At 38.0% G+C, this 15,276-nt stretch overlaps 1 protein-coding gene across 5 annotated transcripts in view; it reads left to right on the forward strand.

The window, feature by feature from the left end:
• Positions 1 to 15,276, forward strand: part of FAM234A (family with sequence similarity 234 member A) — a 96,484-nt gene that overhangs the window by 58,044 nt on the left and 23,164 nt on the right. For 3 of the 5 annotated variants that reach the window (XM_069107718.1, XM_069107747.1, XM_069107724.1), the window contains exon 2: positions 2,772 to 2,885. The exons of 1 other annotated variant lie outside the window; for it this stretch is intronic. The gene's annotated coding sequence lies outside the window, so the exon portion shown is untranslated. The remainder of the gene's footprint in view (positions 1 to 2,771; positions 2,886 to 15,276) is intronic. One more of the 5 variants, XM_069107735.1, reaches the window with a different exon arrangement.

The following is a 15,276-nucleotide window of genomic DNA, read 5'->3' on the forward strand; positions in this document are numbered from 1 at the left end:
CTGTGTGCAGAGCATATAAAACTAGATAGATAGCAACACTAATCAAATAAAATACAAATGTTCTGCTTCTTTGAGTTTGCCTTATGGTACCAATGCTTAGAACTTTTAGCATAGGGGCAGCTAGGTGGCACAGTGAATAAAGCACTGACCCTGGAGTCAGGAGGACCTGAATTCAAACCCAGCCTTAGACACGTGACACACTTGCTAGCCGTGTGACCTTGGGCAGGTCACTTAAACTCAAGTGCCCTAGCTTCCTCCCTCCAAAAAGCAAAAAAAAAAAAAAAAAAAAAAAGAACTTTTAGCATCATGGAATGTGAGAAGAGGCAGGTACTTAAGAGATTGAGCTCAAAACTATATGAAGTTAAAAAGATTTTCATTCTAATTATCTAAATTGTGAAACTAATTTCAGAATTTTATAAGTTAAAATATTTTGTTTAATCAACTTTTTTCTCATTATGGAATCATATTTATATGTTTTCTTCAACATATATATAGGAAACTTTCTAAATGAATTAAAATCTCAAATGTTAATACCAGAGTTTAAAAAAGATAACTGCCAGTGTCATGCCTCTGCTTTCTTAAATTGCACATTTCCCTTACAGCACTTTTTTTGGTCAATGGGGAAATGACAAAACAAACTGTGGTACATTAACATAATGGAATAATCCTTCACCATAATATGAATCATTTAGAAAAGCATGGAAAATCATTTATAAACCTGATATGAAATTAAGCAAATGGAATCAGGACAACAATAAACACGGTTTCTGAGTGTGAACATAGTGGGGGGCTCAGGACTCTGAATGCTGTGTAATTATAATGACCAAGGTTAGCCTCGGTGAAGAGATGAGAAAATGCATCTCCCTCTTTGCCAAGGTGGGAGCCTGTTTAAGCACAGAACATTTCAAATACTATTATATATGGTTAATGTGACCTGATTTTAGGTCTATTGGATTGCCTTTTTTTTCTCTCTTTAAAAAAATTTCATTGGGGGGTAAGGGATGAGTAAAGGAAATATTTGGATATGAAAAGGATGTAGAAATAAAGAATTAAAATTATGAATTCAGCTTTTAATGTGATCAATTTATTTTTTTTTTTTGCTTTTTTTTGGAGGGGGGGAGGACAGGGCAATTGGGGTTCTGTGACTTGACCAAGGTCACACGGCTAGTTTTTGTGTTAAGTGTCCGAGGCTGGATTTGAACTCAGGTCCTTTTGACTCCAGGGCTGGTGCTCTGTTCACTGTGCCACCAAGCTACCCCCCACAATGCACTTTTGAGCAAATTGACCTCATTTTGACTGGCATTCCAGAATTTCAGACAGACCAAACATATGGTATAAGGAAAGGAGGCATCCATTTTCTGCTTGAGCTCAGGGGCTGTATCTTCATTTAGCTAACTATATCCTAAAAATCTTTTTTTTTTAAGCAATTGGGGTTAAGTAACTTGCTCAAGGTTACATGGCCAGTTATTTTTTGTGTGGGTGCCAAGTATCTGAGGCCGGAACCGATCCTGGGTCTCTCGACACTGGGGCCAGTGCTCTTACTCAGTGCACCCCATGCCCACCCCTTTTGTTAGAACTCTTGATGTAAGTCCCCTGCTTTGTTCTCCTATCAGCAGAAAGTTTTGGGGAGGTTGGTGAAGTGGTGAGCTTTTTCTGGGTAAAACTTAGGAATTTGGTCTTTTAAATATAAAACTTGAACTCCTTGCATTTGAAATGACTTTGTTACCTTAATGGTCTTAAGAGCCAAGGATCACAGTTCTTAATAAACGGTCACAAATGAGATCATGTATGTAAAACAGCTGACAAATTTTAAAGTTCTATGTAAATATCAGTTATAGATTCTTGATGTCAGACTTCTTTTTGATAAATATTTGCAAGAAATATGTTTTCCCCATTTTTTTTCCTTTTAATTCTATAGGCTTTGATTTTCATTGTACTGAAGAGCTAACCACAAAAGTCAGGTAAAACCCGGGTTCAGATCCTGTATCATATCTGACTGTGTGTGGTGTCAAACTCAAAGAAAGGGATCTCTGCAGGCCACATACTGTATTAGAAAAACACAAGAAAACATTTTCTGTTTTGCACTATATTTTTATTTATTTTGTTAAATATTTCCCCCATTACATTTTAATCTGATTGGGGCTACAGTCAGGGAGTTTTGGGGGTCACAAGCTGGACCCTTCTGCTCTAGACAATTCTCTAACCTAGTTGCAGAGAAGGTGCTAGCGGTCTGCATGGTAGAGGGAGTTTCCTCATCTGAATTCCCTATATCAGTGGAGCCACAAGTCCAGTTCCTATCCCTGTAAATAAATCCATTTCTTTTTTTGGCTTTCTTCCATTTGTTTAACAAAAATGTTCCATTTGGCACATTTTTTTCTTCTTTTTTTTTTTTTTCCAGGAAGCATAGTGTAGTGAATACAGTGCTGGACCTGGGAGTCATGAAGACCAGGGGTCAAATCCTGCCTTTCAAAATTTACTTTAATCTGATCCTGGACAAATCATTTCTCTTCTCCTCATCTGTAAAATGAGGATTAAAAACCCTATCTTATCTACCTCACTGGCTGTGAGGCTCAGCCGGAGCAGTCTGTAAAGCTGAATGCTACTTATTATTGGAGAATTTACAGTTTTTTACAACTTTTCTTCAATAGTTTTATCCAGAAGATACACTTTTAAAATTCTTTCAGTTGTTAACCAGAACTTAGTAAAAAAAAAAAACCCAAAAAACAAAAATAAAATACTCTGTCTTAAATTAATAACCTGTTTTTGTTGAGTCTTTTTCAGTCACCTCCGGCTCTTCATGACCCCACTTGGAGTTTTCTTGGCAAAGATACTACAGTGGTTTGCTGTTTCCTTCTCCAGCTCCTTTTACAGATCAGGAAACTGAGGTACACAGGATTAAGTGATTTACCCAGGGTCATACCCAGGCCTTGTGCTCTGTCCATTGTACCACCTAGCTGCCCTGATATACTTGTAGATTTTTTTGAATCTAGACTTCCCACTTTGGAGATTATCTTACTCCCATCTGGCTTTTCTCCTTTCCTCTTCCCCACCCTTCCTCACTGGTTCATTCATGTGAAATATTTAGTGATTTAGCCAACACAGTACTTTGAGAGTCTTCACAATATTAACAGCTGGCTTATCTTGATTTTAGAAGTATGATTTGTTTTAAGTACTTATCTTTTTTTGCTAGCTGGGTGTCTCAGGTTTCATTAAGTGCATACTTTGCAAATTTTTCAAAAAGTCTATTTTTGACATAAAAGACCATACTCTGTTTTGCTAGGTATTGGGTTCATGGGCTCATGATTTTAATTTTATATATGTTATGTTCCAATTTCTCTTCTTATCCCTTGAAGTCTAGTCTACTATGATCCTGATGATTGTTTATTTGTCTTTTTTTTTTTGGAGGGGGAAAGGCAGGGCAATTGGGGTTAAGGACTTGCCCAAGGTTACACAGCTGGTAAGTGTTAAGTGTCTGAGGCAGACTTGAACTCAGGTCCTCCTGACTCCAGGGCTGGTGCTCTATTCACTGTGCTGCCTAGCTGCTCTGATAATTGTTTATTTGTAAGTAATTTTTTACTTTCTTCTGGAAGTCTGTAGTATATCTCTGTGTTAGAGTTTATAATGTCTCTAAGAGTATAACATTTTTCCTATTCTGAGTCCTGTGGATACTTTCTATTTTTATATCCTAACTTGTTTTTTCCAATTCTGGGAAGTTTTCTTTGAAAATTTCTTAGAAATTAGCTTCAAACTATTTAAAAATTTTTTTTCTGAGATTGTTACATCTTGACTTTTCCTATCCTCCAAGCTAGGAGCAATTAGTTGATTGTGCATGTTTAAATAATTTAGCTTTTTTTTTGGGGGGGGGTCTATAGTCCCTATATTTGGTCTTCTTTGCTTTTAATTGTTTTCTGCTATAATCAGTTCTATTGTTGGTTGATCCTATTCAGTTTTTATGTTACATTTCTCTATTGATTCTTTTCTTTATTTCTTCCCAATTTTTAAAAAGCATCTATTAATGTTGGTTTTTTTTTTTTTTTACTTAAAGCTTTTATTTGGCCTTACTGGTATTAAAGGGCACATTCAGTGTACTTAAGGACCTCTCTTGGGGATACATGGCCTTGTTTCTTTTTCCTTCTGCATTACTTCTGGTATTTTATCCAATTCTGGCCCTTGATAGTATTGTCTAGTTAAATCATCACTCTTCTTTCACTTAATTTCCTGAATTTTTATTTTTGTGTGTTTTTAAGTTTTTTTCTTCTTTGGTATTTCTCTTTGTTGTTTTTTGAGGGATCAATGAGGAGCATAATTCTCTTCAAACCTGTCACTATATAACATCTGCACTGACCAGCCTTCTAGCTCATAGAGTCATAGATCCAAAGCAGAAAGCAGACCTCCAACCCCATAATTTTGTAGACAAGGAAACTAAGCTGCTATGAGGTTGAGTGAGTTGCCCAAGGTAATGAATAAGTAGTCATTTCAGAAGTGATCTCTCACTCCATAGCCCGTGTTAGAAACAGCAAGGAGGCCAATTGAACTGTTCTGTAGAATGCAAGAAAGGGATAATGTTATAACTAAGGCTGGAAAAAAGCTGGAAAAGGGCCAGAATGTAAAGAACTTTAGAAGTTAAACTTAGAAGCTTACATTTGATTTCTCAGATGCAATAGCAAACTTTGAGTAGAGGAATGTTATTGTGTAGAGGTCAGATTTGTACTGCAGGAAAATCATTTTGACATCTTTGAGTAGGATGCCCAGTTAGGAGGCCACTGCAGAAATGTCGAAGAAGAAACACAGCTCAGAAGAGCAAGGAGAATGCATTCCCACCCACAGAGAGGGCTGGAAGTCTCTAAGTATTGCACATGGCCTGTTATCAGGCTTATTCAGTGTTTTGATCAGTTACACTGATTTTTTTCCTGTTTTTTTTTTTTTTTAATATTATCTGTTATATAAACTGGCTCTCAGGGAAGGGAAGAGATAATATAAAAAAAGACATCATAAAACTAATTTTTTTTTAAAGGGAAAGGGAAAAAAATGTATTGTACTAAATAGTCCAGATGAGAAGTGATAAAGGCCTTGACTAAGATGGTGGCTGTGAAAGTAGATTAATTTAAGATATTCTGATGTCTGGGAAAGGGGTTATGGGAGTGGTAAAGAATTTTAATTTTGCTGACAGATATATAGGTCTCTTTTATTTCACTGCTGTAATTTTAGTTATGAATACTATTTATAAACTTAAAATTAACTTGATACTGAACTGGCATTACAATCCTGCAAGGATTGTAGTCTTCTAATGTCTAGTCAAATATTTTTACATAGCTGTAATTGGTATATGTATATACTATTGTATTTTGAGTTTTTTTCACCAAACATAATTTCACATAAATATTTCTATAGCTAGATGTAGGCCCTGTGATTTCCCATCATCTTATGGTAACTTCGAATTTTTTTGAAAGATACTGTGGTTTGCTTAGCTAGTCAGTTAATACAGTCATTTGAGTTTGCAATTTTTTTTTTTAATACTATAAATAGCTATGAGTTTTTGTTGTTCAGTTGCTTGTCATGTCCAGATCTCCATGACCCCATTTGGGGTTTTCTTGGCAGAGATACTGGAATGGTTTTTCATTTCCTTCTCCAGCTCATTTTACAGATGACAAACCAAGGCAGATAGGGTTAGTGACTTACCCACAGTCAGCTAGTTAAGTGTCTGAGGCCAAAATTGGACTAAGGGAGATGAGTCTTCCTGACTCCAGGCCTGACACTCTATCCACTGCGCCACCTAGCTGCCCAACTATGAGTATCTTTGTACAAATAAATCCCTCCCCTTCCTTGGGTTTATTCCCTTGGCATATATTTCCCAAAAAGTATAAACGGTAATAATAAAAATTATTAGAAATTTTTGTATCCTTCATAAAGACTAAAACAATTTATAGTCTGCCTAGCAATACACATGTAACTGATTTCCACACCACCCCAATATGAGGTATCATTGTTTTCAGTATTCCTACTTTTAGTAAGGTTTAATGGTACCTTAAAATTATTTTAATTTGCATTAAAAAAAAAACTAGCAAAGCTGTTTTCCCAACTGATTTAAATCTTGTTTTTCACTCATTTTTGGCCTTAGTGTTGTGACTTTATTCCTTTCCACTTCTGATACTGTGTTCCTTTAACATTTCTTAATAGCTCGTTTGCAATATTGACCTTTGTTGTCAGTGATAATGAGCAGGTTACCATCAGTGGAAAAAGGACTTGTGCTGATCCTTTAAACTTTATTAACAACAATAATATCATTAGTCAAATAGAGTACATTTATTGTACTTTGCAACTTGTCATGTGACTTCCTCATAACCCTTGGGAGGGAGGGAGATCAGGCAGGGTGTGTATACTTCCCTTTTACAACTGAAACTTAGGCAAATAAAAGTTTAGTGATTTGGCCACTGTCCAGGTGCTCAAATCCAGCTTTTATGATTCTAAGGCCAACTCACTGCTTTCCTCACTACACTCTCTTGTCATTTTACATAATCACCAACACTGGCCTAAAACCAGTGCTAATGGATTTAAAATAGTAAATATTCGGTATTATTTCTAAAGAGTACTTTGACTTCATAGTAAAAATCCACAGCTGTAGCTAATACAGCCAAATACGGCTTATTCAGTTATAATGCTTTGAAGGGCAGGGGTTTTGTCTCATTTCTCATGATGTCTTTTGCCTTAAATCACAATCATTTGAATAAATCAATCTTTTTAAAACACCAGTCTGTTGCTTGTGACAATGGTATAACAATAGTGCACATTTATTTTTCCATTTAAATGGTTTGTTTAAAGTGCATTCTCAGTAGCCTTTTAGGGTAGACTGTATAAAAAAAAATTCTCATTTTACAGATGAGAAAACTGAGGCTTACCATGGTATGACTTCTCCATACACACAGTACACATATATATATACATGTATACACACAAACATATGTTGTATCTGCTTTGTATCTTGTATAAACCTATATTTGCAAATGTTTTCTCCTCTTAGAATGTAAACTTCATGAGGGCAGGAACTATTTGTTTTGTCTTTGTATCTTGAGTACCTGATACAGAATAGATTTTTTAAAATGCTTAATTGCAGTGTTCAAATGAGTGTTTCCAAGCCAGTACAGGGTTATAGTGAGTCAATGTGGTTTGCTTCCTCTCTCTCCTAATCTCCCAGATAGTCAGTCATCAATCCCTAGCTTGGTCTCTGAATGTGTAGAGACAGTTCTTCCTTTCTTCCTGTTTTTCTATTTCCATCTCCGTGTAATAGATGCAGCTGGGCTACATTATTCAAATTGCCTTAGAGCTATTTCAGGAAAGATGCTCATAAGCAAGGCCAAGGGAGAAAGGATATTTTGTAGTACCTGTTACGTCTCTCTTCTCCCTTGGCTTCCCTGGTACTGTTCTCTCCTGTTTTGGCTCCTACCTGTCTGACCCTTCTTTCTTTGGTTTCATTTGCTGGTGCTTCATCTTCATGCTGGCCACCAGATGTGAGCATCCCCTAAAGCTCTGTACTGTTCTACAGTTTTTCTCTTGATCCTCCTCCACTTCTGTCACTTCAGTTATTACTCCAAAAATCTACATATCAAACTCATGTGCTCCTTGAACGGCATTCCATATCTCCAGTTGCCTCTTGAACATCTAACCCTTTGCACCTTAAATTCAACATATCCAAATTCTAATCACCATAATCTCCAAAACCTACCCCCTTCTTAATTTCTCTATTTCTGATGGCACCTAATCATTCAAACTAGAAATTTTAGAGCCATAGGATCATAGATTTAGAGCTTAGATCTAGTCCAAACCACTCATTTTACAGATGAGGGAAACAAGACCCATAGAGGTACAGTGACTGTGTTATACAAGGGAATAAGGATGGAAAATCTGGGATTTGAATTCATGTCTTGTGATTCCAGATGACAGAATCAACTCGATTTTTTTTGTATACCACATTGCCTCCTTTTAAACTTTTTGCTGTGTCATCAGACAGGTTGAGTAAGCTACAAACTGTCTCATACTGGCATCAATGTTTACCTGACTTATCAGATTGTCATAGTTCAGGCACTCTTTTCTTCTAAGCTATTGTAATAATCGTCTAACTGATCACTGCCTCCAGTTCCTCCCCTTTCTAATTCTCCTTATAAAAAATTCTTCATTCACAATTCCTGCTATACCATTTCTCTGTTGAAAAGCCTTTAGTGGCTTATTGCCTCTGGGTTAATATTTAGATGTACCATGTTTCCCCGATAATAAGACACTGTCTTATTGTTTTTTTTTTTTGGGACAGAAAACCACCAGAGGGCTTATTTTCAGGGGAGGGCTTATTTTAATGAACATTGACAGCAATTTTAATAAACAGGTAAATGTGAACAAAAAAATGTACCTTTATTCAATAATGAATTCAAGAAAGAACAGGATGATGGGCTCACTGCTGCAGCTCTGATTGGATGCAGCTCGGAGCGCGGTGTGCGTTTCACCCGGGGGGGGACGTTGCATGCAGAGGGTACCGTAATGTAGCGTGTAGCGCAGGGGATCACCTTCACTACAGTAGCAATCTCAATAGGGCTTATTTTCGGGGGAGGGCTTATTTTAGAGGAATCTTACACAGTAAGGGGAGGGCTTATTTTTGGGATAGGTCTTATTATCGGGGAAACACGGTAGTTGGTAGTTGAAATCCTCCATGGCCTAATTCTCACATTATTTTACATTGCTGCCCTTCATGTACCCTATGTTCCAGCCAGACTTGACTCTAACTGTCCTCTGGCCTTGTCCAGAACTCTCCCACCTTTGCTATTAGCACAATCTATTTTTCACACTAAAATTGTTCATTCTCTATCTCCGCTATTGAAGTCTTTCTCTTCTAGGCCAGTGTCTTCCCCAAAGCCTTCCCTGATTTTACCTAACCCCTAACAACTCAGCTGAAAGTGTTCTCTTCCTTGATTTCTCTTGGAGGACTTTTCACCCTCCTTTGGACTTCAGGAACATCATACTTTGAATCATGTGTACACGTCATTGCTTCTTTTGACTGTAACTCTTTAAGGACTGAGAAGGGATAGTGTTGCTTTCCATGCTTTGTATTTCTAGTACATAGGTATTGGCACACGTACATAAATGCCAGTAAATGTTGAGTTGAATTGAACTGTTTTATGTGCTACAGGAAGGGTATGTCTGGACATTACTCAAGGATAACATATGAAATGCTCCACTTTGAAATAACTCTCCCTCTCTCCCCAAAATTGCTATTTTTCACAATTCAGACATTTCCCAGATTCCTGCCTTTTTACAAGCACTGACCCCTAGAGACCCCTCAAAGGCCACTCTGTTTTGGAACACTATCAGTGCTTTTTCCCTTGGTCACTTTTTCCTGGACAGTCTTGCTGAAGTGTCTCCAATCTGAGATGTCAGATTGGAGGGGTTAATGAGGTCTCTGTACCTGTGTAGGGGAATTAATTTTTTTATTTTCCTCTCATTCATTTCGTTCACTTTGGTGTAGTCAAAAGTATTTCACAGAATCTCAGAGTTGGAATGGACTTCAGAGGCCACATTGATCAACCTGTACTTGGTAATAATCTGTTCTACAACCTACTTGACAAATCCTGTGCTTGTTAGCTTGAAGTCCTTTAGGGAGGGGAAGCCACTGCCTCCCATAGCAGCCCATTCTTCTTGTGGAGAGAACTAATTGTCAAATTTTTCCTTATATGTATCAAGTCTATATTTGCCTCCCTCCAGCTTCCTTCCACTCTTCCTAGTTTTGTCCACTAAGGCCAAGCAAAATGAATCAGTCCTCTTCCAATGTGACAAATCCTTCAAATACTTTAAGATAGCAATTCTGTCTCTCTGTCTTTTCTTTTTTTCTAAATTAAATTATTTATTTTCAGTTTTCAACATTCACTTCCATAAGTTTTGCTTTTTTTTTTTTTGAGGGGCAATTGGGGCTAAGTGACTTGCCCAAGGTCACATGGCTAGTAAGTGTTAAGTGTCTGAGGCTGGATTTGAATTCAGGTCCTCCTGACTTCAGGACCAGTGCTCTATTCACTGCACCACCTGGCCACCACCCACTTCCATAAGTGTTAAATTTTCTCCCCCTCCCTACCCAAGATGGCTTACAGTATGATATGGGCTCTACACATAGATTACTATTAAACACATTTTCACATTAGTCATGTTACATGGAAGAATTATAATGAATGGTGGGAAACCATAAGAAACATAAAAAAAAAACCAGCACAAAACAAAAAAGAAAATAGTCTGCTTTGATCTTCATTCCAATTCCATAGTTCTTTCTCTGGATGTGGTTGGCATTTTCCATCATGTGTCTTTTGGAATTGTTTTAGGTCCTTGCATTGCTGAGAAGGGCTAAGTCTATCAAAATCAGTCCTCAAACACTGTGACTGTTACTGTGTACAGTGTTTTCCTGGTTCTGCTCACTTCACTCAGCATCAGTTCATATAAGCCTTTCCAGATTTCTCTGAAGTCCACCTGTTCATCATTAGTCTTTTCTTCTCTAGGCTGGACACCTCTAGTTTCTTCAACCAATCACCCCTTTTATGTCATGAACTTGAGGCCTTTTACTACCCTCCTTGCCTTACCCTGGATACTCATCAGCAAAATCAGTGTCCTTTCTAAACTAAACTATGATGCACAAAATCAGACACAGTATTGTAGATGTGATCTGATCAGGACAGAATACAGCAGTACTATCATCTTCATAGTTCTGGTAGACACCATGTCTTTATTAATAAAGACCAAAATTATGTTATTTTTCACACCTCCCATATCAAACTGTTGACTCAGGAAGTTCGCTAAGCTCTTTCCCACCCACTCCTCCAGATTTCTTCCAGCAAGCTACTATCTGGAAAGACTTTTCCCAAACATTTTGTACTTGGTACTGTTTAGCAAGACTTTTTCAAAACCATTTTGTACTTAGGGTGATTTGTTGGGGTTTTTTGAAAGTGTAAAACTTTACATTTGTCCCCATTGAATTTGATCATAGTCACAGAAAAGGCATGGAATGGGTTGAGATTGTTTTACTGGAGAAAGTTTTATACCAATGAGATCCCAGATTCATTTAAGCAAATTTAACCCAATTTGGGCCTATCAAGATATTTTTTAATTCCACCTGTTCCTCTGTATCACTTGCAAATTTTATAAGCATGCCATCTCTTCCTCTATCAGATAACTGATAAAAATATCAAATAGCACAGGGTCAAGCATAGATACTTTGGGCAATCCATTGGAAACCACCTAAGTTGACATTGAAGGAGATAGGGCAGCAAGTGGTTAATTGTGGGAACTGAGGGAACCACACTGACTCCATCTTATGGCTCAGTTCTCAAACTAGCTTCTTCTCTATTCAATTATGGGTCTAGTGCATTTTCTGTCTTGTGAGAAAATTTTATTCAATTGTGGTAATTGGGAGGAAACCATATTGCATTGTTTGAACCTACTGGGTTGCTGGGAAATTGGACCACCTCTACCTGCTGTATAGAGACCCTTAACCAAGGACCTAAGTTAGACTGACCAGAAACCCAGTCAGATGATGCAAGTTTTTTTCACACTCAAGCAGACCACATGTCTTATCTGAAAACTGGCCCTTTGTTGATCAGTCAGCTATAGTTGCCATGTTCCTTTGATTGTTTACAGATACTTGGGAGGAATGGCATACCTCTTTTTCTGAATTCAGAGAATTTCACCTGTTCACTCTCCTCCTCCCAACTTGGAAAGCCCCTAATATTTCCTTCACTTAGTATTGTTTTCTTTTAATTAATTAGCGTTACTTGATTAATTATTCTTAATGTATGAAAGTCTATCTCCCCCTGTATTCAAGGTCCAGGACTAAACTGAGGAAGTCTGGCTCTGGTTTTTAGGCAATTGGAATGCGTTGCCTAATAAATCAAAATGCTCAGAAGATCAAACCCTTGTTTTCCTCAGTCATTTTCTCTTTCCCTGCCACAGCATCAAATGATAAAGGACTGCACTTTGGGTCTGGCCATTGAAAAAGTTCCATTATCTGGGGCGGCCAGGTGGCTCAGCGAGTAAGAGCATCGGCTCCAGTGTCGGGATGACCTGGATCAAATCCGGGCTCAGATACTCAGCACCACACCCAGAAATAATAACTGGCCGTGTAACCTTGAGCAAGTTACTTAACCCCAATTGCTTTAAAAAAAAAAAAAGTTCCATTATCTAGCCCACATTTCTCTACTTTTTCTGTGCAAGTAGGATGAAAAACTTCTCAAATGTTTTACCAAAATATAGGTAAACTATATTTATAGTGTAGTCCCTTGATCTAGGGGGATCTGTTAAGAGGAATCTAGGAATACTATCAAAAAAAGAGCAAGAATTAGTCTAGGATGGTCTCTGGCTCCCTTTTCAGATTCTCACTGACTATCACCGTCCCTTTAGTAATATGCTCCAAAATTTTGCCAGGCATCAAATTTAGTTCCACTGGCCTATAGTTAGGAAATTCTTCTCTCTTCCCCTCCGCCCCCCGAATTCTATAGCTCATATTTTAAAAGTAGAGAGTATATGATTCAGTTTAGCTAGTATTCCATGCTCAATAGGCATGGGGGAGTCAAAGACAAAAATGAAAAGCCCCTGCCCTCAAGGACCTTACATTCTGGGGGAGACAGGAAAATAATTTATGCAGATAAGTAAATGCACACTAGTATATACAAAGTAAATGTGGAGGCAGCACATCTGGGAGATGAGGAAAGGCCTCCTTAGAGAAAGTATTTGAGCTGATCTGTGAATGAGGAGGGAGGGATTCTGGCATCCAGAGGCAGGAGAGAAGCACTGTATGTACTGAGAACAATAAGAAGGCCAGTAGAACACACATACTTTAAGCTGTTAGGCTTGATTCCTATTCTTCTTGGATCTGCTTCCCCGAAAGATTTCCCTGGTTCCATCTCCTCCTCATCTGCCTCTTCCACCCCATTTCCTGTGCCACAAACTCACATGTTTCTGTGAAACCTTAACACCAAAGAATCAAAGGCCAAACCTGGTTTTTTTATTCATAACTTTCTTGGTTTCTCTCATCATACATACACCACAAAACTCCCAGTTAATCCTCTATAAAGGCAAAACAGCATCTGAGAGTGTAACATTCTACCCCAATTCTCTCCCTTCTTTTCCCCCTGACACTCCATTGTAAGGAGGGAGGTATGTTGCATTTTCTATTCTGAGAACTTGCTATGAATGTTTTTGTACAGTTGAGACTTTTCTTGATGTCAATGACCTTCTTGGGATATAAACCCAATAATAGGATCACTAGATCAAAGTTACAACTTTGTAATTTTTTTTGCAGAATTCTGAATTGTTTTCCAAAGTAATTTAGATTAATTCATAGCTCCATCATCAGTGAATCAACATTGAAAGACCAAAAAATACATTTTTTTTTTTTTAGTTTCATTGCCTGGATTCTTTATGTCCAAGAAGACACACTACATGACCATTTTTTCAAAGCTTGACTTGTTTTAAATTTATTAATTACTAGTATTAAAGGAATTTGTTCTTGGATTTTTGTTATTTTCAGTAATGGTAATCTGGTAGGTAGAGTATTGTACTTGGAGTAAAAGATCTGTGTTCAAGTTCTGACTGCCATTTACTAGTATGATCTTGGAGTTAGCTTCTCTGAGCTTTGATTTCCTTCTCTATAAAGGTAATATTTGCAGCCTCCATCCCTTGTCCTGAGGATCACAACATAAGAGACTATCTTGAGTTTTGGGATACCTAATGGAGAGTCATTTACTAAATGACTGAATCTAGCTAGATGTGTCTTCTCCATATCACTCCAGTTATCGGTCTGAGATGCAAGAAAGTGAAATGAGCAACATTTAGTGAAAGCTGTAGACAAGTCAATTTTGACGTAATATTAAGAAAACCTTCCACATAGAACCACCTAAAAGTTTTGGAATAAATTGTCTCATAGATTTCTTGGTCCTTTTACTGGAAGTCTTTAGACAGAGGCTAGATGACGCTTGTCAGCGATGCTGTAAAAGGAGATTTCTGTCTGGGAACAATTTGGACTTCGATTCTTGAAGTTCTCTGAAATAAGATAATGTGTATATATAAAATGCTTTACAATTCCAATTTGTTTTCTTATTGTTCCGCTTTCAGTTGTGTCCGATTCTTTGTGACCTCATTTGGGATTTTTTTTTTTGGGGGGGGGATTTTCTTAGCAGAGATACTGGAGTGGTTTGCCATTTCCTTCTCCAGCTCATCCAGCTCATTTTTATAGATGAGAAAACTGAAGCAAACAGGGTTAAATGACTTGCCCATGGTCACACAGCTAGGGTCTGAGGCCATATTTGAAGTAAAGTCTTCCTGACTCCTGGCCCTGTGCTCTATCCACTGGGCTACCTACATGCTGTAATGTCATGCCAAGGAAAGGCAACTTCCCAAGGTTCAAAATACCAGCATAGGTGCTCTCCATTTTATTCAGTGACCAAGCAAGAACAGAGAAGGTCAAAACATGACATCATTCAAAATACAGCATTTACTAAGTGTGATTAAATAATTTCCAAGTACTACCCCAGCCCAGGACCTTCCAATCATTCAATCAATTACAAAGTCCCTGTCCTAAATACTACTCCACCCCTAGGCTGTACCTTCATTTAGTCTATCACAAAGCCCCTCTTCTCAAATGGAGATTAGTTTCCAACCATAAGTAAAGTACATTCATTTGTTCAATCATAGAACACAAAAAGGTCAAAAGTTCCCCACCCCTGGATCACAATTGAATCTACCCCAGAGTTACATCAAGTTTAAGCACAGCACTTAATACCCAGATGGAGGTCTTTTCTTCATCTTGACCCGAGGCAAGTTCTCAGCAATCTTAGTTCCTGGGGAGACAAGGCTTAGCAAGGCCACAAGATACTTTGCCAGTCCCTTCATTAATTCATCCTCTGTCTGTAGAACAGTCCTAGAACCCCTGAAAACAATAGCAAAACCCTCTCCCAGGATTTCTGTAAACATACAACAAGAAAATCCTTCTTCAGGGCTTCTGAACCAACAGAAAGGTTCCCAGACCCCTGCAACAACAGCACTGTCCTTCACCAGTGGACAGCATTCACTCTGTCTGCAAGACAGTCTCCAGACCCCTGCAACAACAGCACTGTCCTTCACCAGTGGACAGTATTCACTCTCTGTCTGCAGAACAGTCTCAGTAGCTCTGAACCAACAGAAAGGTTCCCAGACCCCTGCAACAACAGCACTGTCCTTCACCAGTGGACAGTATTCACTCTCTGTCTGCAGGACAGTCTC

This window comes from Petaurus breviceps, unplaced genomic scaffold (assembly GCF_028583685.1).
Source record: "Petaurus breviceps papuanus isolate PSGF00001 unplaced genomic scaffold, PetGlider_PUasm1.0 138, whole genome shotgun sequence".
In the NCBI taxonomy this organism is placed as follows: domain Eukaryota; kingdom Metazoa; phylum Chordata; class Mammalia; order Diprotodontia; family Petauridae; genus Petaurus; species Petaurus breviceps.